Below are 27,324 nucleotides of genomic sequence, written 5' to 3'. Positions count from 1 at the left end.
GTATGCGCACGGTACGGTTTGCTTTAGCGACGAAGCTCACTTTAGTTTGGAAGGGTTCGTCAATGAGCCAAATTGGCGCATTTGGGGGACTGAGAATCCGAATTTCGCCATCGAGAAGTCTCTTTACCCTCAACGGGTGACTGTGTGGTGTGCAGTCAGGGAATACTCGGTGCGATATTCCTCGATGGTACAGTGACTACCGAACGGTACGTGAAGGTTTTGGCAGATGATTTCATCCACTATCCAAAGCGACCCTTATTTCGACAAGATGCGGTTCATGGAAGACGGAGCTCGACCCCATCGAAGCAGGGGAGTGTTTGATGTCTTGGAGGAGCACTTTGGGGATCGTATTTTGGCTCTGGAGCACCCAGAGGCCACTGGAATGGGCCTCAAATGGCCACCATATTCTCCGGGGCTGAACACATGCCACTCCTTTATGTGGGGCTACATTAAAGACACGGTGTACAGCAGAAACCTCAAAACCATTGCTGACCTGAAAACAGCCATTCAGGAGGTAATAGACAGCATCGATGTTACGACACTTCAGCGGGTCATGCGGAATTTCGCTATTTGTCTGCGCCATGTCGTCGTCAATGATGGCAGGCATATCGAAAATGTCATAGCCTAAATCCGAATATCTGTAGTGAGGTTTACATGTTGCATAAAGTGATAGCACGGCGTAGTTTGTAGTTACGTTATGTTTCACATAGTTCAATTATTGTCACCCTGTACTTAGATGGTATACCAAGCACTAGCAAATGATTGATCATTTTTGCCCTGTCGAGACTAAGAGTTGCTTGAAATCTACATACAGGTTACGAAGCTCAATAGCATACTCATACACCTTTTCATGTATTTGCCTCAGCACAAATATGTGATCTGTTGTTGACCTATTAGGCCGAAATACACACTGAATTTCTCTTGCAGTGTTAAACGTAAGATTATAACTCTTAATGGGCAGATTGGACGATAGATACTCCAGACAAGAAGCCTTTGGAATGCGGTGTGCAAGTCAGTACTGCCCGACAGCCGGCTGTGAACTTTCGCACCGGCGGCTGGCGCCTGTGTGCCTTTATCAGGCGCTGCGTGGGAGCAGATGTGCCGTGATTTCCTCGCTGCAGATAAGGGGGCCGAATAGCGCTCCGCTATCTCTGGCGCCGAACTGCCCCTTCGCCTGAAACGTGACGATCGTCAGCGTGCGTGGGGGCCACGTCACCGCATACTTCCCTCCCTCCCCACGTGGTAATAACGTTTGTTTCATTTAAAAAGCTTCAAGAGTTTTCACATAAATTTGAAAGCATTAAGACACTCCGCTCTCTGTAGCGATGAAACCGCCTCAAAGTTCATCTTCTACAACAATTAGAAATTTACGAGGATATCCCAGAAAGTAATGCCCCGCATTTTTTTTCATCAACAATTCTCTATTGAACATAATGATAATTACAAATAGTTCAAATGGCTCTGAGCACTATGGGACTTAACATCTGAGGTCATCAGTCCTCTAGAAATTAGAACTACTTAAACCTAACTAACCTAAGGACATCACACACATCCATGCCCGAGGCAGGATTCGAACCTGCGACCGTAGCGGTCGCGCGGTTCCAGACTGTAGCGCCTAGAACCACTCGGCCACCCCGGCCGGCCACCCATGTTTCATCGTCCTTAACAATTTGGCTTAAGAAATCATCACCGTCGTCGTGATACCACTAAAGGAAAGTCAATGCACTGTCTAAACGTTTGGTTTTGTGCACACCCGTCAACATTTTCGGTACCCCACGTGCCCACAATTTTCGGTAATTCGAGTGCTCGGTCACAGTGCCATACAAAACACTACGAGAAACATTAGGAAAGTCATCCCTCAAGGAGGAAATCGTAAAGCGTCTGTTTTCTCTCACCTTATTGTCCACTTCCTGCACCAAACTTTCATTAACGACCGAAGGACGCCCACTCCGTTGTGCATCATGGACATTTGTGCGGCCATCTTTAAATGCTATCACCCACTTTCTTACCATTCCATCACTCATAATGTTTTCTCCGTAAACTGCACAGATCTCACGATGAATATCGGCTCGTTTTTAGGCCTTCTGCACTAAGCAGTAGGCGGGACTCACGATTATCGGAGACATCTTGAACACTCAGTACACAACGCAAACAAGGAACAATCAGACTGGCGTCAGTGTGTAGATTAAGGTACAGGCTTTCATATAAAAATAAAATTATTGAGACATCTTCGCAAGCCTTTTGTTAATTTCAAAACGGTACTTACTTAAAAAAAACACGCCTCGTGTATTGGGAGCAAATCGATCGACATTTTATCAACAGCCCTAGTTTGCACGAAAAATGACAACACTGAAAATAGCGCGCTGTGCGTTTGCCCTGTAGCTTAGGTGGATTCTGCTGGCCGATTTGAGGTTCTTTCCCGACTTTATAAACCACAAGTGGCTCATCAAACTGATCGTCCCCACTTCCTCTAAACCACTGTCGTATCCGATGTCGCTACCCCTGCCACGTAGTCCACCCGCCTGACGTAGGGACGTGTCAGGATGCCTATATCGAGGCGAGGCCGTGAGCAGCGAGGACTTCCGGCAGCTCTCCCTAGCTGCCGCCAGCGACGTCCGCACTATTTTGCCACACCTCGTCACACGCGCCCGTCACACATTACGATGACATCACTCCACTTGCGAAGTCAACGAGCGGGGCGCACGTTCCCGCCACCAGCATCAGCCAATCGCGCGGATCCACTGTAGTTATCCGCGTGGCTTTATAACCTGTTCATCGGCGAAGCCGCGAGTTCGGAGCTGCTTGTCAACCATCATTTTATCATCGGCAGTCAGGAGTCTGTCTTCATCAGTTCTCGGTCAAAGGGCATCATCTACGCAGGCTGGAGCTCGCGTTAGCAGTGGCCATCAGTGTAGAATATGTTTTCCACAAATAAACAGTCCTCCACGAGGTTAGGGCCAACCACAGACTTGCAGTGATGTAACTGACAATCTCTGGACGAATGTTTAGTTCTGGAAGCGACTCTCCGTTTATGGGACAGTTCTCAGCACGTACCAATCCCACGTGCTTAAACCCATCTGGATGTAAACTCATTAGTGCTGCAATAAACAAAGATTCATGTACTTGTGCTAATTGACTGTGTGTAGTGGTGTTGCAGAACAAATGCCACACCATTGCGGTACGTTGTAAACGGTTAAAGCTTATATTCTGTAGACAATAAGACTGACCGAATGAAATATTTAACCACAGGGAAGTAAGCAGAGGGAGCCCGCTATACCGCAGTAGACATGCAGACGAAGAATTGCGTCTGCCGCTTGAGTACATTTGGAGTCACGAAGATGGCGGTCGAATTTAGGCTTGATACGCTCACTTACGCCATCTATATAAACGATTTAGGAGACAATCTGAGTAGACTTTGTAGCGGGACTTTGAATTTCGCCGCGCTACACTCGTTCCCTCAGATAAAAAACGGCAGAGAAAATACAAAAATTGTAACCTTTTTTGTTTTTCTATCCGTTTTCAATTGTCTCTTGTTAGCCGAAGCTGAAGGCAGACGTGATCTGATGCTGACGTAAAAAAACTTAATGGCTAATCTTGATCTGATTGTAATGTGTAGACATTGTGGAAGTTGTTAAGAAATTCGGTGGATGGAAGTAGCAAAGTGAATTAAATTGCATACAGTATCAAGATGATTTTAATTGGTATAAATTAGTGATCCCTGGACTATTGCAAGATTTCGGAGCAGATTTTTTCACGCTGAAATGATGGAGATTTTTGAAGACCTGGACGCCGCCCGAAAGAAGACAAGTTAACCTGGTAAAGAATGAACTCAAAGCTACGCCATTTCCCCCTGTCAGTTACATTTTGTTGTTCTCTGTTCTTTTTCAAAAAATTTTGTAGTGGAAATTGGTTTAACTTTTGCTCAAAAACGCCACAAGGACCACCCCAACAATAGCTTTTCTGAATAACGAAGTCCGATAGCTTTTCTGTAATACAAAGTCCGATTAGCTTTTCATTCTTTCCCTTTTTCACGGTCTCTCTTCTCACATTTATCTTTTTTTATTAACCAATGAATGAAATGAAATGATCGTATGGCATTGTTGGCCGGGAGGCCCCATGCGGGGAAGTTCGGCCGCCGTATTGCAAGTCCTTTTTAGTTGACGCCACTTCGGCGACTTGCGAGTCAATGATGATGAAATGATGATGAACACACAACACCCAGTCATCACGAGGCAGAGAAAAATCCCTGACCCCGCCGGGAATCGAACCCGGGACCCCGTGCGCGGGAAGCGAGAACGCTACCGCAAGACCACGAGCTGCGGACTATTAACCAATACAACTTCTTGATGCAATAATTTACCAACAGCCGTAGGTATTGTAGAAATTTATTTTACTTTATGAACTTCTATGTGCTACCAGTTTCAACATTACATTGATGCCATCTTCAGGCCCCACTCGTCATAGTCGTAAAATCGCTATACACGGAAGGAGCCATATAACCGGTAGCACATAGAAGTTCATAAAATAAAATAAATTTCTACAATACATACGGCTGTTGGTAAATTACTGCATCAAGAAGTTCATGGCAGCCATCGTCCCACGATCCATAATGGATAAACGAAGAATCTGAGCAGACGTCTTAGGTTGTATGCAAATGATGCTGTCATCAGCAGATACAACATAATGCAAAAGATTTAGAAAATATATCTGTATGGTACAAAAATTGGCAACTGACCCTAAATAACGAAACGTGTGAGGTCATCCACATGAGAGCTAAAACGAGTACGTTAAACTTCGGTTATACGATAGATCAGTCAAATCTAAAGGCTGTAAATTCAACTAAATACCCAGGGATTACAATTACGAAAACTGGAAGGAATAATAAAAAATGTTGTGGGGAAGTGTAACCATAGACTGCGTTTTATTGGCAGGTCACACAGAAAATGTAACAGATGTGCTAAAGAGACTGCCTACGCTACGCTCGTCCGTCCTCTTTTAGAATACTGCTGCGCGGTGTCAGACCCTTACCAGATAGGACTGACGGAGTACATCGAATAAGTTTAAAGAACGGCAGCACATTTTGTATTATCGCGAAATAGGGAAGAGAGTGTCACTAAAATGATACAGGATTTTGGGTGGACATCATTAAAACAAAGGCGTTTTTCATTGCGGAAGAATCTTCTCACTAAATTTCAATCACCAACTTTCTCCTCCGAATGGGAAAATATTTTGTTGACGGCGACCTACAAAGGGGGGTGGTTCAAATGGTTCAAATGGCTCTGAGCACTATGGGACTCAACTGCTGTGGTCATTAGTCCCCTAGAACTTAGAACTACTTAAACCTAACTAACCTAAGGACATCACACACATCCATGCCCGAGGCAGGATTCGAACCTGCGACCGTAGCAGTCGCACGATTCCGGACTGCGCGCCTAGAACCGCGAGACCACCGCGGCCGGCACAAAGGGGGGTCCGATCATCATAATAAAATAAGGGAAATCAGAGCTCGCACGGAAAGATATAGGTGTTCGTTTTCTCCGCGCACTGTACGAGACTGGAATAGCAAAATTATTCTGAAGGTGTTTCTGGAATGAGATTTTCACTCTTCTGCGGAGTGTGCGCTGATAGGAAACTTCCTGGCAGATTAAAACTGTGTGCCGGACCGAGGCTTGAACTCGGGATCTGCCAGGAAGTTTTATTGTGAGGGTGGTTCGATGAACCCTCTGGCAGGCGCTTAAATGTGACTTGCAGAGTATCCATGTACATATAGAATTCTCCGACACCCAACGAGCATTGAGTGCAAGTACTAGAAGTGATCGTACCGAGTTAATTCGTGAGTCGTTGCTAGTTGTTGATGGCGGTGGTACGCGAGAAATTCCACGTAAGCACTCGAAACACACAGTTTGCACGATAAGCGTTTTTCTACGAGCGCTAAGCACAAACACAATCCCCAAGCCTCCGTGTGGTGCTCGGGGACCACTCACAGAGTGAGGGAAAGACGGCTGTCTATACGCCTCCGTACGAGTCCTAGTTTCTTGTATCTTTGGGGTCCCTACGCGCATTGTATGTTGGTGGCAGTAGGATCGTTCTGCAGTCACCTTCAAATGCGGGTTCTCTAAATCTTCTCAATAGCGTTCCTGGGGAAAAAAAGGTCGCCTTCATTTCAGGGATTCCCATCTGAGTTCCCGAAGCATCACGTAACAATTGCGTGTTGTTCGAATCTACAGGTTAACAAATCTAGCAGCCCGATTCTGAATTGCTTCGATGTGTTCCTTCAATCCGATCTGGTACGGATCCCAAACACTCGAGCAGTACTCAAGAATAGGTCGCACCAGCGTCGTATATGCGACACTTTCCTAAAATTCTTCCAATGAACCGAAGTCGACCATTCGCCTTTCCTACCGCAGTTCTCACATGCTCATTCTATTTCGCCCACATATTTAAACGACGTGACTGTCAAACAGGACACTACTAATGGTGTAACCGAACATTATGGGTTTGTTTTTCCCACTGATGCGCATTAGGTAACATTTGCGCTTACCGAACTGTCGCTTGGATCTGGCAAGAAAGTTCTGTCCGACGGATGCACTAAGTGCCTTCGTTCGTGTATCGCAGTATATCAGGCAGCACAGCGCGAAGCACGGGGCGAACCACAGGAGGTGGGTAGCCGCGTGGACACCCCTACTACGGCGGCCGGCCGCCAGTCGCCTCTATAAATACAGCGCCGGCTGGCGCCAGTGGAGGCGGAAACAGCCTCCAGGATAGGAAGGGAAGGGAAAGGCGGGCGCCAGCGGGCTGGCGCCAGCCGGGCGGCCACGCGGAGAAACCGGCGCGATACCAGGGAAACCACTGGCGCGCCAGAGGACGCGGCAGTCGTTAACAGTAGGAATAGGCGGAGCGGCGGAGGCGACGCGCTGGCGTTAACACCGCGCCACCTGCCCAGCCCGAAAACGCGCGCTGGCGCCAGCGACTGGCGCCACGGTGTGCTTCACGGCGGCGCGTCTACTACCTCAGGAACAGCACCCCCGGTTTAAAAACGTCATCGAAGTTTTACTGCAAACATGTTACTACAGTACAGTGTTTAACAGCAAATAATATTTGCGGTACATTAACACTGGCCGATGAAAAACTTGCGAGGCTCACAAGGGAACCTCCCCATCGCACCCCCCTCAGATTTAGTTATAAGTTGGCACAGTGGATAAGCCTTGAAAAACTGAACACAAATCAATCGAGAAAACAGGAAGAAGTTGTGTGGAACTATGAAAAAAATAAGCAAAATATGCAAACTGAGTAGTCCATGCGCAAGATAGGTAACATCAAGGACAGTGTAAGCTCAGGAGCGCCGTGGTCCCTTGGTTAGCGTCAGCAGCTACGGAACGAGAGGTCTTTGGTTCAAGCCTTCCCTCGAGTGAAAAGTTTATCTTGGCAAAGTTATGATCTGTCTGTTCGTTCATTAACGTTTTGTTCACTGTAATAAGTTTAATGTCTGTGTTTTGCGACCGCGCCGCAAAACCGTGCGATTAGTAGACGAAAGGACGTGCCTCTCCAATGGAAACCGAAAACATTTGATCGGAAGGTCATAGGTCAACCGATTCCTCCACAGGAAAACACGTCTGATACATTCTATACGACACTGGTGACGGCATGTGCGTCACATGGCAGGAATATGTTGTCGACCCACCTAACTTGTACACTTGGCGAATAGGTAAAAAGATTCTTCTACCTTTCCCGATTTAGCTTTTCTTGTGGATGTGATAATCACTCCCAAGAAAGTGATGAAAACATAAGAGTTTGTCAGATAAACTGCAACAAATAAATGCAACAGTTTCACAGTCGCACAGTTTTCCTTGTGCTCTGTCAAAAAATATGTTTTTAACGTTTTCAAATTTTTCGGTGTGTAGACCGTCAAAACCTGCATATGTGCAAGCAAATCTGAACATGTCCTGGAATTTTGGAAGGCGAAGTTGATTATATATAAAATTAAACTTTTCACTCGAGGGAAGACTTGAACCAAGGACCTCGCTTTCCGGGGCTGCTCACGGGACCACGGCGCTCGTGAGCTCACACTACCCTTGATGTTGCCTATCTTGCGCATGGACTACTCAGTTTGTATATTTAGCTTATTTTTTTCATACTTCCACACAACTTCTTCCTGTTTTCTCGATTGATCTGTGTTCAGTTTTTCAAGGCCTATCCACTGTGCCAACTTATAACTAAATCTGAGGGGGGTGCGATGGGGAGGTTCCCTTGTCAGTAATACCGTTCGCGAACGCTTTTGTCCACATTAAAGTCGCAACACGAAATTCTAGACTGTTGAAACTCACTGTAGCGAAGAAGTGGTACGATCACATAAAACGAGTCGTAGGCAGAACATACCGACACATCCAAGAAAGATACAGTTTACAAAATTCAATCGACCAATTCTTGAGTACTGCTGGTCAATGTGGGCACACTACAAGGAAGACATTGTATATCGCGAAGAGGTTTGCAATTTAAATTCAGATGCCAAAACCCTCCAAAGATTGTGAAGAAACTTCCTCTAAGGAATATGACTCCCTGGATATATTCAACCTCCTACGTCGGCGGGATGCTTGCTTCAATGTTCACGGCGATTGTACCTGATTGGCGTCCTGATTCTAGTCTGTTTGGCCTTCGAACAGAAACTTTTTGATCGTCACCTTATATAATACTTGTCTTACTGTGTCGCAGATTTAAAATAAGATTACACCTCTTTGTGAGTACATTATGACAGCATATTAAAATTTTAAATTCTGTAAATAACTAATTATTTTGTTGCCCCTCGACGGTGCTAGATAGGCAACCTGCAGTTGGGACTGTGCCCTGTGCTAGTAGACTTTTAGCAGAATACATTCCTCTAATTTTGTAGTCGTGGTCAATTCGCGACATGTATGAGGGACGAAGTAGTACGTTGTCCGACTCTTTCCGGAACGAACTCTGTCGGAGTTTGAGCAGTAAAACATTCCGTGACGCAGAACGCCTCCCTTGCAGTGTCTGCCGCTGTAGTTTGACGAGCACCTACGTAGCGCTCTCCCGCCGACTTAACAATCCCGTGACGAAACGCGCATCTTTTCTTTGGATAGCCTCTATCTCTTCTACAAATCGTACTTGCTAATGCCCCAGACTGATGAGCTATACTCAAGAAGCTAACACTTTTTTAAGCTCCTCCTTTCGTGGATGAATCACATTTGGCTAAGATCCTTCGAATGAATCACAACATGGCATCTGCTTTTCTTACTATTTGTTTAGGTCTCTGTGGATGGTTCACCCTAGGTATTTTACGATAGTTGTTTCCAGTGATCAGTTTCCAAAAGTGTAATAGAACAAAGGTGGATATTTTTCGTCTATTTATGCGCCGTATGTTACATTTATTTACACTGTGAGTCAACAGCCAGTCTACAATTGTCTGCTGGTCTCCCTGCAATCTCCTGGCTTTGCTACTTCCCTACAGACATCACCGCCATCTGCTAATAAACTGAAGGGGCGTCCAACGTTATGCACCAGATCAATGATAAAGGATTAATCTTTGTGTGGATTTTCTTTCTGTATCATATCCATTGCTGTGGTGAGAATTTTTTAAAGGCGGTGAAAGCACACAAGCGGTAAAAATCCTATCTTTCGCGAGAAATGTGTGAGCAATAGTGCTCTCCGCGCACGCTTCAGGGAACGACTCAAATGTCTGGTGTCAGCTCAAGAGTATAGCAGCGGCCGTTTGAGTCGGTGCATCAAATGTATCAGGACAGCCCAATCGGAAACGCACTGCCCCGACGGGCTGCGATCAGGGTCGTAACTTGTCAAAAATGACTTAACGTCTGCTTGTTATCAATTTACCGACGCGAGGACGCACTATCAAAAATTATGCTTTGCGAGACGTCGGATCACTCAAAGCAAACTGAGAATTATGTGTTGCCTCGATGAGTTTATTTACTTCATGATAACATGCATCTCCCCCCCCTCCCCCCTCCCTCTCTCTCACCCACACAAAATATTCAGATCTAAAGTTTTGGCACATCGGTCACAACACACACGCCTCCCACCTAGCGACTTCCACCTAATATCAGAGTTGGAGACGTACATAGCATGAAAGAGATTTGCGCACAGCGCCAGTTAAGAGCAGTCGAAGTGCGAGAGAGTGAACGCAGAAAAAAAAGAAAAAAAAAACACAAATCCAGCTTTCCAAATTTCTGACCATTTTTGGGGGTTTGATAGGGAAGTTAGTAAAGCTGTTATTAGAACTGCAAAGATTTCCTGCAAAACTGTAAGGTTTGATTAAGTTTAATACTTTGTCTTCACTTGCCAAACAATCGCATAATGCTGTTAAAACACCGACCGACTTTGAACTTCGGTGATAAATTAATTTTTTTGAGAAATAGAATAATACAGTGCCACTAGAAAATGTATCTGTCGCTAGATTGTACAGCATGCTTCGTACAATTTTAATTTAATTATTTAAGATTTGAAGCAATGAAGAACTTATTACTTTTGAGATTCACGAACAGTGACTCGCTAATACAAATAAAAATCTATCACCACCAACGAGAGGGGAGGTTTAGTTTACCAGTGTGCGAATAAAATGCTGCAGTGGCAAGGTTACATCTAGCTCTACATGACTAACCCGCAATTCATACGTAAGTGCCTCGCGCATGTTACACCGAAACACCTTCTATTTCTCTACCGTTCCACTGTAACAGTGCGCTGGAAAAAATGGTTCAAATGGCTCTGAGCACTATGGAAGCACTATGGAGGTCATCAGTCCCCTAGAACTTTGAACTACTTAACCTAACTAACCTAAGGACATCACACACATCCATGCCCGAGGCAGGATTCGAACCTGCGACCATAGCGGGCCGGCCGCGCAGTAAAAACGGGCACTTCAATCTTGCGCGCGCTATGATTTATTATAATTATCATTTCTCCTTATGTAGCTGGGCGTCGACAAAATTTTTCACATCTGGAGAAGAACGTTGGACATTGAAATTTTGTGGAAAGATCTAGCAGCAAAGCAGAACGCCTTTTGTTTTAATAATTGCTACCGCAACTCGCGTATCGTATCCGCGATACACACTAACCTATTTCGCAATAATACTTTAGAATTATTCGAAGCATTCCGTCAAACCTATCTGGTAAGGAAGGATTCCATACTGTACAGCAACAGTCTAGCACACATCGGACATGGGTAATGTCCTGCAGACCCACTGCATGTTCTACGTGTTTTGACAATAAAACGCAGTCTTTGGTTCACTTTCCCCCACAACATTATGTGATCGTTTCGATTCAAGCTCTTCGTAATCTCAATTCTTAGGTCTTTAGTTGAATTGACAGTCTTTAGATTTTTGTGATCTGTCGCGTAAACGAAATTTAACCGATTCCTTTTACTACTCACGTGCATGACCTCACACTTTGCGTCAGCTGGGAACAATTGCTACTTTTCGCACCAAGCAGATATCTTATCAAAATAAATTTTGCAGATGGTTTTGATTTGATGACTACTAGAGGGTAAATGGTAGCATTATCCACAAACAATCTAAAGAGGCTGCTCAAGTTGTCTCCTGAATCCTTTAAATAAATGGTTCAAATGGCTCTGAGCACTATGGGACTCAACATCGTAGGTCATAAGTCCCCTAGAACTTAGAACTACTTAAACCTAACTAACCTAAGGACATCACACTCACCCATGCCCGAGGCAGGATTCGAACCTGCGACCGTAGCAGTCCCGCGGTTCCGGACTGCAGCGCCAGAACTTTAAATAAATCGGGAACAGCAAAGAGCCTATAACAGTTCTTTGTGAAACACCGGATATCACTTCTGTTTTAAATCCGACTTTTCGTCAGTTACCTTTATGACAGAAAATCAGGAATCCAGTCGCATAATTGAAGCGATACTCCTTAGACACTAAATCTGATTAGAAGTCTCTTGTGAGGAACGGCGTCAAAAGCCTTTGGGATACCAACAAATATGGAATCAGTTTGAGATCCGCTGTCGATAGCATGTGTCGAAATTCCTCTTAAAAATTAATCGGTATTTTTTTCTATATGGCATTATGTTTTCTTGGAGTCCCTGCTTTGTGATGGGGAGTTGGTGAATGACCTGTTTCTTTCATCTACCATTCCCTTTATGGAGATGTATTCACGGTCCCAGCTAGTTCATCAAGATCACCGAGTGAACCAGAATGCTGTCTCTTGTAGGCAAGATCGGAGCTCATCTTGTCACAGTACAAGGAAGATAAAGCTGCTAGCTTGAAGATTTTATAATAGTGAGAATTTACTGATTTATGGTCCACAAACTGAAACATTGCGTGTTAAAATTGTTACGTCTATATCGGCAAGACTGCATACCACAGAAGTGCGACGGCATTCCAATCCAAAGCGTATTAAGATTTCCGCGCATTCTGTTCGACTGAGTGTCGTATCCCTACAAGTTGTTACTTAGCGGTATTTTGGTGCGTTGACAGACTCTGATTGTGACTGAATGTGTAATGACACGACACTACTTTTACACTCAAAACAATTTCAATCTTTACACTACTCTGAAATCTTCTCAAGATCTAAGTACATATTTCTGCAGCTTTTTTGAGACAGTCCATAGATAATTAGATCGCCTGCAAGAGGTCTGAGGTAACTACGGACATTGTCTGCCAGGTATCTAACATACAAAATGAATAGCAAAAGTACCAACACTGTTTCCTGTGACACACCTGAAGTTACTTCTATCTATGAATTTCCTTTCAAGATTCTATTTTTCTTGTTTAATAGTCTTGATAGCAATAAAACAAAATTACAACTTGCAGATAAACGGGTTTCGGTTGATTGACAGACATCTTGAGATGAAGCTTAGTAGAGACTTGGCATCTACGTACAACACCATCGTTCCAAAGTGAAAGAATCGTGCTCACTAAGGAATCTACAAGTAAGTTCAGTGTTGACAATATGATTATTCCAGAATGAAATTTTCACTCTGCAGCGGAATGTGCGCTGATATGAAACTTCCTGGCACATTAAAACTGTGCGCCGGACCGAGACTCGAACTTGGGACCATTGCCTTTCGCGTACAAGTGCTCTACCAACTGAGCTACCCAAGCACGACTCAGGCCCCGTCCTCACAGCCTTAATTCCGCCAGGAAGTTTCATATCAGCGCACACTCCGCTGCAGAGTGAAAATCTCATTCTGGAAACATCCCCCAGGCTGTGGCTAAGCCATGTCTCCGCAGTATCCTTTCTTTCAGGAGTGCTAGTTCTGCATGGTTCGCAGGAGAGCTTCTGTGAAGTTTGGAAGGTAGGAGACGAGATACTGGCAGAAGTAAAGCTGTGAGGACCGGGCGTGAGTCGTGATTCGGTAGCTCAGATGGTAGAGCACTTGCCCGCGAAAGGCAAAGGTCCCGAGTTCGAGTCTCGTCCCGGCACACAGTTTTAATGTGCCAGAAGGTTTGAATATGATTATTTTATCCATTAGAAACGGTTGGTTAAAGCTTGGCCTCATAAAAGCATTTTTTTTCTTATGAAATAGGATTTTCTGCTGCTAGGCACGATTATTATCTGTGTGAGACGTTTCTAGAATTAAATCACATTGTCAGGTTAAGTTTTTCGTGTTGCAGCATAGCAGCCCAAGCATCGTAAACATCCCGTATAAATGCCTTAGCACAGGAAAAAAGAATTTTAGAATAATTTCCCGAAACGCATAAAGCAGAAACTAAATATACTAAAATCGTGACAGAAAGCTGCAAACGTTAAGAGGTAAACAACAAAACCTCCTGTTCAAGAAATCTTCAATAGATGGACAATCTTCGCTTGAAACACCACACACTCGATAGTACTTTCGACAGTAAGCTTGGCCATGGTAGTAAGTCAAATGCTCCTCAGGAGACCAGAATTACTGCATCGCCCTGACCACCACGATCCACAGCTTTCGGGATGTGAGGTGGCCTGAATCCACGCTGTTTGTCACGGAGCAGGACATTCTGTTGGGGCTGGCTCATTGCGCTTGCAGAGAAGGGATGGGCCAGGCGTGCTCCAGGTGACAACGATTCGGCCTCGTGAGTCAGCAGTGAGCGGACTGGCGCCGCCGGCACGCCCCCGCAACGTCCTGGCGCCGGAGGGGAAGCAGGGGGTGGGGGGGAGGAGGGGTGGGCAGGGGTGGGGGGAGAAGGGGAGTCCCCGACACTGCGCTGTCAGCAACAAGGCGCCGGCAACCGCAGCCACAAACACGCATACGGCGCCAAAAGTAATGGACCGCGTAAAACACAGCTTGGTTGACACTCTCAGTCTGACTCGATGCCTTGGAGTGCGCCTTTAAAACAGATGTCACGTCCGAAGCTCGCCTGCTCAGGGTGTACACTGCTGGCCATTAAAATTCCTACACCAAGAAGATATGCAGATGATCCATTGGACAAATATATTATACTAGAACAGACTTGTGATTACATTTTCACGCAATTTGGGTGCATAGATCCTGACAAATCAGTACCCAGAACAACCACCTCTTGCCGTAATAACGGCCTTGATACGCCTGGGCATTGAGTCGAACAGAGCTTGGATGGCGTGTACAGGTACAGCTGCCCATGCAGCTTCAACACGATACCACAGTACATCAAGAGTGGTGACTGGCTTATTGTGACGAGCCAGCTGCTCGGCCACCATTGACCAGACGTTTTCAATTGGTGAGAGATCTGGAGAATGTGCTGGCCAGGGCAGCAGTCGAACATTTCCTGTATCCAGAAAGGCCCGTACAGGATCTGCAACATGCGGTCGTGCATTATCCTGCTGAAATGTAGGGTTTCGCAGGGATGGAAAGAAGGGTAGAGCCACGAGTTGTAAGACATCTGAAATGTAACGTCCACTATTCAAAGTGCCGTCAGTGCGAACAAGAGGTGACAGAGACGTGTAACCAATGGCACCCCATACCATCACGCCGGGTGATACGCCAGTATGGCAACGAAGAATACACGCTTCCAATGTGCGTTCACCGCGATGTCGCCAAACACGGATGCGACCATCGTGATGCTGTAAACAGAACCTGGATTCATCCGAATAAATGACGTTTTGCCATTCGTGCACCCAGGTTCGTCGTCGAGTACACAATCGCAGGCGCTCCTGTCTGTGATGCAGCGTCAAGAGTAACCGCAGCCACGGTCTCCGAGCTGATCGTACGTGCTACTGCAAACGTCGTCGAACTGTTCGTGCAGATGGTTGTTGTCTCGCAAACGTCCCCATCTGTTGACTCAGGGATCGAGACGTGGCTGCACGATCCGTTACAGCCGTGCGGATAAGATGCCTGTCATCTCGACTGCTCGTGATACGAGGCCGTTGGGATCCAACACGGCGTTCCGTATTACCCTCCTGAACCCACCGATTCCATATTCTGCTAACAATCATTGGATCTCGACCGACGCGAGCTGCAATGTCGCGATACGATAAACCGCAATCGTTATAGGCTACAATCCGACCTTTACCAAAGTCGGAAACGTGATGGTACGCATTTCTCCTCCTTACACGAGGCATCACAACGTTTCACCAGGCAATGGCGGTCAAATGCTGTTTGTGCATGAGAAATCGATTGGAAACTTTCCTCATGTCAGCACGTTGTAGGTGTCGCCACCGGCGCCTGTGCTCTGAAAAGCTAATCATTTGCATATTACAGCATCTTCTTCCTGTCGGCTAAATTTCGCATCTGTAGCACATCGTCTTCGTGGTGTAGCAATTTTAATGGCCAGTAGTGTATATCTGTAATTGAATAGACATACCTACACCAGTTTCTTTGGCGCGTCAGTGTAACTGCGTTATATTTCGTATGAAAGTTGCGTCAGTTAAGAGTAATAGTAGCAATACTAACACAAGTGAAACTGTTTCTCATGTTTTCAAAGAAAGCGTAATTGCACTTCCTTTTTAGCACTAGGTCTAAGACTAGACCTTTTCTGCCTTGCACGTTCACGCTCCCAGTCAAGCCAGCAGTGTTGTGTAGGGACCACATTGTGCTCATGTGGAAGCGATCTAGATGCTTGTAACACAATAAACTGGTAGACAAGATCGCAAGAATTCTTTTTATTCCATGATTACCGGTTTCGGTGAAACTAAAGCCGCCATCATCGGATCTTAGGACAGATACAGCTTACAACATCAAGGCAAACAATGATGATATTAATAGTTGCCTATAGCACGCAGCCCTTACAAAATTGTCGTGAGTAGCACATAGGCGTCCAAGAGAGATGACATAAACGTTAAGTGTCTTCATCAGATACAAGCGCAAGGTAGAGTACCTGCGTGTTATAGACAACTATTAATATTATCATTGTTTGCCTTGATGTTGTAACCTGTATGTGTCCTAAGATCCGACGGTGGTGGCTTTAGTTTCGCCGGGCCGGTCGGGGTGGCCGAGCGGTTCTAGGCGCTACAAAAATGGTTCAAATGGCTCTGAGCACTATAGGACTTCTGTGGTCATCAGTGCCCTAGAACTTAGAACTACTTAAACCTAACTAACCTAAGGAGATCATACACATCCATGCCCGAAGCAGGATTAGAACCTGCAAGCGTAGCGGTCGCGCGGTTCCAGACTGTAGCGCCTAGAACCGCTCGTCCACTCCGGCCGGCTAGGCGCTACAGTCTGGAACCGCGCTGTTGCTACGGTAGCAGGTTCGAATCCTGTCTCGAGCATGGATGCGTGAGATGTCCTTAGGTTAGTTAGGTTTAAGTAGTTCTAAGTTCTAGGGGACTGATGACCTTAGCAGTTAAGTCCCATGGTACTCAGAGCCAATTGAGCCATTTTTTTAGTTTCGCCGAAAGCGGTAATCATGGAATAAAAATATTTCCTGCGACCTTGGCTACCAGTTTATTGCGTTCTATTGGGCCCGCTGCGCACACAGCGCCGTCGGACTCGTGTTCTTCCCGCGACCCGCGCCCGCCACGTGCCAGTCGGCTCTGTCGCGCCCGTGCGGACTTCCCGCAGTGGCGCCAGTAGCAGGGAGTGGCGCCAGGCGCCGGCAGCCTGCCAGCGCAGCTCCGCCCCCACTTGTTTATTCCATCACCGCCGTACAAACAAAAAGAAGTCCCACGCCGCCAAAAGCTGCCAGCACATTCATTGCGAAAGGCGGCGCCCGCACCTGCGTGAATTCGCGATGTGGCCACCTTACGAGCAACTTAACTCCTCCCAACCACTCGCAGTATAGCCGCATTAACGTGAATGTGAAGGCCAAGACCGCTCGATACGCCTACGTTACCCGTTGTTTACACAACAAATTCAAAAATGGTTCAAATGGCTCTGAGCACCATGGGACATAACATCTGAGGTCATCAGTCCCCTAGATCTTACAACTACTTAAACATAACTAACCTAAGGACATCACATACATTCATGCCCGAGGGAAGATTCGATCCTGCGACCGTAGCAGTCGCGCGGTTCCGAACCGAAGCGCCTAGAACCGCTCGGCCACCAAGGCCGGCTACACAACAAAGCGAAAGCAATCTTATCCTTCCTCACTCTGTTTCACTAACATCAGAAGCTCTGTACCCACATTCCTTGCCGGGAACACAAGCCGAACAATACAGCATTTAAGTACGAAACAACTACACCCCGTCCGAACACACCTTGTAAGGCCCAATGGTACCGACCGGCCGCCGTGTCATCCTCAGCAACCAGTCATCACTGGATGCGGATACTGGTCAGCACACCGCTCTCCCGGCAGTATGTCAATTTACGAGACCGGAGCAGCTACTTCTCAATCAAGTAGCTCCTCAGATTGCCTCACAAGGGCTGAGTGCACCCCGCTCGCCAACAGCGTCGGCAGAGCGGATGGTCACCCATCCAAGTCCTAGCCCAGGCCGACAGCGCTTAACTTCGGTGATCTCACAGGAACCGGTGTTATCTCTGCGGCAAGGCCGTTGCAGGATGTTTCCAGAATGAGATTTTCACTCTGGAGTCGAGTGTGCGCTCATATGAAACTTCCTGGCAGATTAAAACTGTGTGCCGGACCGAGACTCGAACTCGGGACCTTTGCCTTACGCGGGCATATCTCATTCCGGAAACATCCCCCCCCCCCCCCCCCCCCAGGCTGTGGCTGAGCCATGTCTCCGCAATATCCTTTCTTTCAGGAGTACTAGTTCTGCAACGTTCGCAGGAGAGCTTCTGTAAAGTTTGCAAGGTAGGAGACGAGGTACTGGCAGAAGTAAAGATGAGTACCGGGCGTGAGTCGTGCTTCGGTATCTCAGATGGTAGAGCACTTGCCCGCGAAAGGCAAAGGTCCAGAGTTCGAGTCTCGGTCGGGCACACAGTTTTAATCTGCCAGGAAGTTTCATATCAGCGCACACTCCGCTGCAGAGTGAAAATCTCATTCTGGAAACATTCCTCAGGCTGTGGCTAAGCCGTGTCTCCGCAATATCCTTGCTTCCAGGAGTGCTAGTTCTGCAAGGTTCGCAGGAGAGCTTCTGTAAAGTTTGGAAGGTAGGAGACGAGGGTACTGGCAGAAGTAAAGCTGTGAGGACGGGGCGTGAGTCGTGCTTGGGTAGCTCAGTTGGTAGAGCACTTGCCCGCAAACGGCAAAGGTCCCGAGCTCAAGTCTCGGTCCGGTACAGCACACAGTTTTAACCTGCCAGGAAGAACCATACAGTGGTTCACAATAAATCTTTGAGGTGGCTATCTCTACTGCTCTTCTTAGGATCCCCTCAACCCCACTTGTTAAAGGGTTCGAGATCGACGAGCAATCCTTGTTAGTGCCTGATGGCGTGCACGGAACGAGTCGCAGCTGAAGGATGGGCAAGGCGCGGAGCCTGCGAGACGCAGCCCGGCGCCTCACGCACTACGCACGCCGCGCCGCACGCACTGCCACGCAGGGGGATTCCCTGACGCCTCAGCGGACCTCCCCCGCAAGCCACGTGCGGATCAGCGCGCCACGTGCTGTCGCCGGCCCATCACCGGGAACCCCGGCCACGGGGTCGCTGCCCTTCACATCCAATCACCCCATCCCGCCCCACACCGCCATCACACTCAATTACTCTACCTGCTTCCTCTGAAGAATTCGACAATAATCACAAAAAATGGTTCAAATGGCTCTGAGCACTATGGGACTTAACATCTGAGGTCATCAGTCCCCTAGAACTTAGAACTACTTAAACCTAACTAACCTAAGGACATCACACACATCCATGCCCGAGGCAGGATTCGAACCTGCGACCGTAGCGGCCGCGCTTCCAGACTGTAGCGCCTAGAACCGCTCGGCCATCCCGGCCGGCCAATAATCACAAAAATACCACTTGTGCTCTACTGGTGTCAGATATTGATACGAAAGTAGAGTCCTGAAACTATGGCGATGAAATGAGGAGACGAATCTCAGGATTTGTCAAGTGGCGCTATCGAAGAATGTTTAAAATTGAGCGGACAAGTAAAGGTAAAAAAATCAAGCAGCACTGAAAAGAGGAGGCGAGGTGAGAACTCTATGCAAACCTCTCTACCACAAGAACGCAGATGCTACACCATCTACGAGTAGTTAATCTGCTGATGCAGTATAAGGGGAAAATAGTAGCGACACACAGATTTACAGTAGAACTAGCTGACCCAGCGAACTCTGTTCCGCCGTAAAGCCAATAAATAATCAGATTTTGGATGTTAAGCTCAATTTTTTATTAGGAAATACACATAAAAATTAAGTATTTTAATGATTCTTTACCCTTTGTGTTTTTATTACTATTTTTTGTATGTTCAAACCGTCCCCCTTGTAGATCTTCAGGAGTTGTTTTTCTGCCTTTTGGCTCAGACCGCGCAAAGCTTTTTTTTTTTTTTTTAATTGCATATGGATCACGATATTTGCTATTTGGGGAGCAAAATAACTGATGATGGCCGAAGTAGAGAGGATATAAAATGTAGACTGGCAATGGCAAGGAAAGCGTTTCTGAATAAGAGAAATTTGTTAACATCGAGTATAGATTTAAGTGTCAGGAAGTCGTTTCTGAAATACTTGTGTGGAGTGTAGCCATGTATGGAAGTGAAACATGGACGATAAATAGTTTGGACAAGAGAAGAGAATATAAGCTTTCGAAACGTGGTGCTACAGAACAATGCTGAAGATTAGATCGGTAGATGACGTAACTAATGAGGAGGTATTGAATAGAATTGGGGAGAAGAGGAGTTTGTGGCACGACATGAAGAAGGGATCGGTTGGTAGGGCATGTTCTGAGGCATCAAGGAATCACAAATTTAGCATTGTAGGGCAGCGTGGAGGGTAAAAATCGTAGAGGGAGACCAAGAGATGAATACATTAAGCAGATTCAGAAGGATGTAGGTTGCAGTAGGTACTGGGAGATGAAGAAGCTTGCACAGGATAGAGTAGCATGGAGAGCTGCATCAAACCAGTCTCAGGACGACAACAGCAATGGATCACGATACCGCAACCGCGCTAGCGATCTATCGATGAAACAACATACATTTTGGACTTCAATGACTAATAGGTCTATTACTTGTTACCTAACAGTTGAAGGCCGATTCTACCGCTAAACAGCAAAGTGGTCATTTAGCCCAAAATAGCAGAATTAAAGCTAGTGGTTCCTTATTCCAAACCAGCTTTGTCGAGAAATATTCGATCGTCTTGGTTGCGGCATTGTTAATGATGATTCAAAGAAAATACAAATTATTTCTTTAAATTTTTAATTAAATATATATACTGATACTTAACCATAGACGTTTAGTTGTCATTTGCGTTTTGTTATTCCATATCAGATGCGTTTTTGTTATACCACGTTTAGCTGACATTTGCGTTTTGTTATTCCATGCCAGATGCGTTTTTGTTATACCACGTTTTATAGCGGTCGAACGGGATAAAAGGTATCCTATGTCCGTCTCCTGGTTCTAAGCTACCTCTCCACCAATTTTGAGCCAAATCGGTCCAGCCGTTCTTCAGTTATAAACAGTGTAACTAACACGACTTTCTTTTATATATATATATATAGATATACAATACAGATTATAGAGAATCTTGAGTTATGTAGCAGTTGCGTCGAGAGGGAATTATTAGCGCAATATGAAGAATGGCGTCACACCAAAAACCTTATCTCGTCAATGTTGGGCTGATTTAAGGAACTTTTACTGTTTATGACAACAAGAGCTGAAATAAAACAATTACCTGTGTAAGTCACTATTTCCTCCCACAGAGTGTTTCGAGAGCTTACACTCATCTACATTTTTGGTAGCTGGATGCAGCCAATAGTTTGTATTTGTTTTATTTTGCTACAAAAACCATAACAGCCACTTTTTAGTGTAATGTGGCACTAAGATTGTTAAGTTTTTATAAATTTTGCTCTCAAATGCACTGCGTCTTCAGGCCACAAGTGGCCCATCGGGACCATCCGACCGCCGTGTCATCCTCAGAGGAGGATGCGGATAGGAGGGGCGTGTGGTCAGCACACCGCTCTCCCGGTCGTGATGATGGTATTCTTGACCGAAGCCGCTACTATTCGGTCGAGTAGCTCCTCAATTGGCATCACGAGGCTGAGTGCAGCCCGAAAAAATGGCAACAGTATATATATATATATATATATATATATATATATATATATATATATATATATATATATATAAAACCTTTTGCTGTCATTAGTTTCCTTTTTTTCTCTAAAATTAAATTTTCCATCAGACATTTTAAGTCTCATATTCATCTACGACAAGGGCACAAGCTGAATAAATGAATTAAAATCTGTTCCACAGCCGCGACTTGGTTACTAGGCAGGAATGCCAACTATTAAACCACTACATTACACCATAACCCTCACCTCCTACACACAATCACGCATGTAGGTCGCCTGGAGGTGGGTTGATTTGGGAAAGAGACCAAACTTCGGTGTCATCGGATTAGGGAAGGATGGGGAAGGAAGTTGGCCGTGCACTTCCAAAGGAACCATCCCAGCATTTGCCTGAAGCGGTTTCGGGAAATCATGGAAAACGTAGATCAGGATGGCCCGACACAGGTTTGATCCGCCATTCTCCCGAATGCCAGTCCAGTGTGCTAACCACTGCACCACCTCGCTCGGTAATAATTACTGACCGAATTTAAAATGCGGCCACAATGTAACCATTAAGAGCTGTGAACGTGTAACAAAACATGTCAACCATCAAAGTTCGAAACTGTAAGTCTTGAGGCGGTGAAGTCACGGTGAGCAAATTATCCAGATTACGTCCATCCAGTATTTAAGAATGACAGTACAAACGCAGGTAGACTTCCACAGGGAACCGAATCACGTTTGCAACACAGCGAGGGTAAGGCTCCATCCTACTGACATGGGAGGTAGTTTGAGTGGCACCGATTAACAGACAACAAAAACAGATTCCTCGCGTTCAATCAGTTATGCTCTTTCAAATCATAACGCGAGTGTTTGGGAGAAGCACAACAGCTCTAGAGCACAAAGCACGTCGTGAGCCGGAATAGCGCCTCCCAAACGTTACTCTCGCAAGCAGGTAAGAGATGACAGGCTACGTCAGCCAGCATCTGGCAAAACTTGCGTCTAACACACACACACACACACACACACACACACACATACACACACACACACACACACACACACACTCCCAATTATGAGCAAGATGTACAATGTATCCGAGTTCGTCTGACACGCAGCTGATGCGTCTGCACCCCTTCAGACAACCTAGTGAATCGTCAATTCGTGGAGGGTAAACGTCATTTTTAGAGATCTTATTAAACTTCCTGTGATCAACACAAAAGCGCCAACTACACCTTTCTTCCTGACGAGGACCACTGGTGACGACATTGGGCTCTGCAGAGGCTGAATGATGTCATTCTTCACCGTTTTCTCTACCTCGTCGCGAATTATTCGACGTTTCGTTGTTGACACACTATATGATCTCTGGCTTATTTCTAAACGAGAAAAAAACTCATCCAGTGCCAGCTGCAAGTTACCTATATCACAGCCGACAGGGTCAGCAAAGATTTGAATTTCATTATTTCATATAACTATCAAGTGAATTAAAAAAATATTAAATTATGTGCTAATCTACTCATTAACAGATATAATCTCACGTTAAAGGTTTAACACAATAACACAAGCCATACATTTAGATACTGTGTTTAAGTCGTGAACTATAGTAACTCAAGGAGCAGAAATTACCCGGACTACATTCACCTAGTATTTGAGAATGAGAGGTCTTGGTGACTTCCAACAATACATATAATTTCGAATCTTTTCGAAACTTTTTCTCTCTGAAACCTCCCCCCTACCACCCACCATCAAAAAAAGGAAAGAAAAAAAAAAGGAAAGTCACTGATAACAGTGCCACTAAAGCACAGTTATTAAACACGGTTTTCCGAAACTCCTTCACCAAAGAAGACGAAGTAAATATTCCTCAATTGCAATCAAGAACAACTGCCAAGATGAGAAACATAGAAGTAGATATCCTCGGTGTAGGTAAGCAGCTTAAATCACTTAATAAAGGCAAGGTCTCCGGTCCAGAGTGTATACCAATCAGGTTCCTCTCAGAGTATGCTGGCTGATACAGTAACTCCATGTTTAGCAACTATATACAACCGCTCGCTCACAGAAAAATCCGTACCTAAAGACAGGAAAACTGCTCAAGTCACACTACTACCCAACAAGAGAAATAGGAGTAATCCGCTGAATTACAGGCCCATCGCTAACGTCGATTTGCAGTAGGGTTTTGGAACATATACTGTATTCGAACATTATGAAGTACCTCGAAGAAAACGATTTACTGACACGTAGTCAACACGGATTCGGAAAATATCGTTCTTGCGGAACACAACTAGCTCTTTATACTTATAAAGTAATGAGTGCTATCGACAGGAGATTTCAAATTGACTCCATATTTTTAGATTTCCAGTAGGCTTTCGACACCGTTCCTCACAAGCGTCTTCTAACCATACTGTGTGCCTGTAGAATATCGCCTCAGTTGCGCGACTGGATTCGTGATTTCCTGTCGGAAAGGTCACAGTTCGTAGTAATAGACGGAAAGTCATGGAGTAAAACAGAAGTAATGTGCGGCATTCCCCAGGGAAGTGTTATAGGCCCTCTATTGTTCCTGATCCGTATTAACGACATAGGAGACAATCTGAGTAGCCCTCTTAGACTATTAGATGATGGTGTCATTTACTATCTTGTAAAGTCATCAGATGACCAAAATGAATTGCAAAATGATTTAGATAAGATATCTGTGTGGTGTGAAAGGTGGCAATTGACCATGAGTAAAGAAAAGTGTGAAGTTATTCACATGAGTACTAAAAGAAATCCGCTAAATTTCGATTATGCGATAAGTCACACAAACCTGAAGGCTGTAAATTCAACTAAATACCTAGGGATTACAATTACAAATAACCTAAATTGGAACGATCATATAGATAATATTATTGGTAGAGCAAACCAAAGACTGCGATTCATTGGTAGAACACTTAGAAGGTGCAACAGGTTTACTAAAGAGACTGCTTACACCACGCTTGTCCGCCCTATTCTGGAGTATTGCTGTGCGGTGTGGGATCCGCATCAGGTGGGACTGACGGATGACATCGAAAAAGTACAAAGAAAGGCAAATCGTTTTGTATTATCGCGAAATAGGGGAGATAGTGTGATAGACATGATACGTGAACTGCAGTGGCAATCATTAAAACAAAGGCGGTTATCGTTGCGACGGTATCTTCTCACGAAATTTCCATCACCACTTTTCTACTCCGATTGCGAAAACATTCTGTTTTGCACCCACCTACATAGGGAGAAATGATCATCACGATAAAATAAGAGAAATCAGGGCTCGAACAGAAAAATTGTTTTTCCCGCGCGCCGTTCGAGAGTGGAACGGTAGAGAGACAGTTTGAAGGTGGGTCATTAAACCCTCTGCCAAGCACTTTATTGTGAATAGCAGAGTAATCACGTAGATGTAGACGTAGGTGTACTTCATGTCGGACTATCCGTTGGCTCAAGCTTGAAAATTATTCAAATGCTTCCAGACTCTTCATGTCCGAATTCGTGTTGGTTTGTGCTTCACTTTCGTGCACCGGTACGCTACAGGTGAATATTTTCAGGAACTCATTGCCAAACGGAGTACCTGCTTAAGCGAAATAGTGCAAGGGCGCATAGAGACAACCCGGCTACCGGGACAAACCGGAGATGTGATAAGATAAGCAACCGCTGCGATCCGCTTTCCGCACCCACAACGTCGCAGCGGCGAGAAACCTACGGTCGGAGCCAGCAGAGATAGCTGCGCCAATTGCTACGGGTAGAGAAGAAGAAACACAGCCGCAACTGCACACGTCCTATCGACAATGCCCCTATTAGAGTTCTAGCATCTAATCGTTCAGGTGTCGTATAAGAAGCTTTGTCCAATAATTTTCCTAGTCAATAAAGGTACCGGCGATATAGCAATACGAACAACAGAGAATGTAGCATTACTGCATCATACAAATTACAAAAATTGACTTTTACATATTCACCACTCTCTTCCGCGCGCTGTCGTTTGTACATCTACATCTACATCTACATCTATACTCCGCGAGCCACCTTACGGTGTGTGGCGGAGGGTACTTATTGTACCACTATCTGATCCCCCCTTCCCTGTTCCATTCACGAATTGTGCGTGGGAAGAACGACTGCTTGTAAATCTCCGTATTTGCTCTAATTTCTCGGATCTTTTCGTTGTGATCATTACGCGAGATATATGTGGGCGGTAGTAATATGTTGCCCATCTCTTCCCGGAATGTGCTCTCTCGTAATTTCGATAATAAACCTCTCCGTATTGCGTAACGCCTTTCTTGAAGTGTCCGCCACTGGAGCTTGTTCAGCATCTCCGTAACGCTCTCGCGCTGACTAAATGTCCCCATGACGAATCGCGCTGCTTTTCGCTGGATCATGTCTATCTCTTCTATTAATCCAACCTGGTAAGGGTCCCATATTGATGAGCAATACTCAAGAATCGGACGAACAAGCGTTTTGTAAGCTACTTCTTTCGTCGATGAGTCACATTTTCTTAGAATTCTTCCTATGAATCTCAACCTGGCGCCTGCTTTTCCCACTATTTGTTTTATGTGATAATTCCACTTCAGATCGCTCCGGATAGTAACTCCTAAGTATTTTACGGTCGTTACCGCTTCCAATGATTTACCACCTATGGCATAATCGTACTGGAATGGATTTCTGCCCCTATGTATGCGCATTATATTACATTTATCTACGTTTAGGGAAAGCTGCCAGCTGTCGCACCATTCATTAATCCTCTGCAGGTCTTCCTGGAGTACGTACGAGTCTTCTGATGTTGCTACTTTCTTGTAGACAACCGTGTCATCTGCAAATAGCCTCACGGAGCTACCGATGTTGTCAACTAAGTCATTTATGTATATTGTAAACAATAAAGGTCCTATCACGCTTCCTTGCGGTACTCCCGAAATTACCTCTACATCTGCAGATTTTGAACCGTTAAGAATGACATGTTGTGTTCTTTCTTCTAGGAAATCCTGAATCCAATCACAAACCTGGTCCGATATTCCGTAAGCTCGTATTTTTTTCACTAAACGTAAGTGCGGAACCGTATCAAATGCCTTCCTGAAGTCCAGGAATACGGCATCAATCTGCTCGCCAGTGTCTACGGCACTGTGAATTTCTTGGACAAATAGGGCGAGCTGAGTTTCACATGATCTCTGTTTGCGGAATCCATGTTGGTTATGATGAAGGAGATTTGTATTATCTAAGAACGTCATAATACGAGAACATAAAACATGTTCCATTATTCTACAACAGATTGACGTAAGCGAAATAGGCCTATAATTATTCGCATCTGATTTATGACCCTTCTTGAAAATGGGAACGACCTGCGCTTTCTTCCAGTCGCTAGGTACTTTACGTTCTTCCAGAGATCTACGATAAATTGCTGATAGAAAGGGGGCAAGTTCTTTAGCATAATCACTGTAGAATCTTACGGGTATCTCGTCTGGTCCGGATGCTTTTCCGCTACTAAGTGATAGCAGTTGTTTTTCAATTCCGATATCGTTTATTTCAATATTTTCCATTTTGGCGTCCGTGCGACGGCTGAAGTCAGGGACCGTGTTACGATTTTCCGCAGTGAAACAGTTTCGGAACACTGAATTCAGTATTTCTGCCTTTCTTCGGTCGTCCTCTGTTTCGGTGCCATCGTGGTCAACGAGTGACTGAATAGGGGATTTAGATCCGCTTACCGATTTTACATATGACCAAAACTTTTTAGGGTTCTTGTTTAGATTGTTTGCCAATGTTTTATGTTCGAATTCGTTGAATGCTTCTCTCATTGCTCTCTTTACGCTCTTTTTCGCTTCGTTCAGCTTTTCCTTATCAGCTATGATTC

The 27,324-nt window shown here is 45.3% G+C and overlaps 1 protein-coding gene across 1 annotated transcript in view; it reads right to left on the bottom strand.

Annotated features, from left to right (window-relative positions):
- Nucleotides 1-27,324, bottom strand: part of LOC126214966 (mothers against decapentaplegic homolog 6) — a 267,734-nt gene that overhangs the window by 44,272 nt on the left and 196,138 nt on the right. The gene's annotated exons all lie outside the window — the stretch shown is intronic.

This window comes from Schistocerca nitens, chromosome 12, assembly GCF_023898315.1.
Source record: "Schistocerca nitens isolate TAMUIC-IGC-003100 chromosome 12, iqSchNite1.1, whole genome shotgun sequence".
In the NCBI taxonomy this organism is placed as follows: domain Eukaryota; kingdom Metazoa; phylum Arthropoda; class Insecta; order Orthoptera; family Acrididae; genus Schistocerca; species Schistocerca nitens.
Note: the sequence above shows the minus strand (reverse complement) of the source record. Positions and strands in the feature narration are given on the sequence as shown.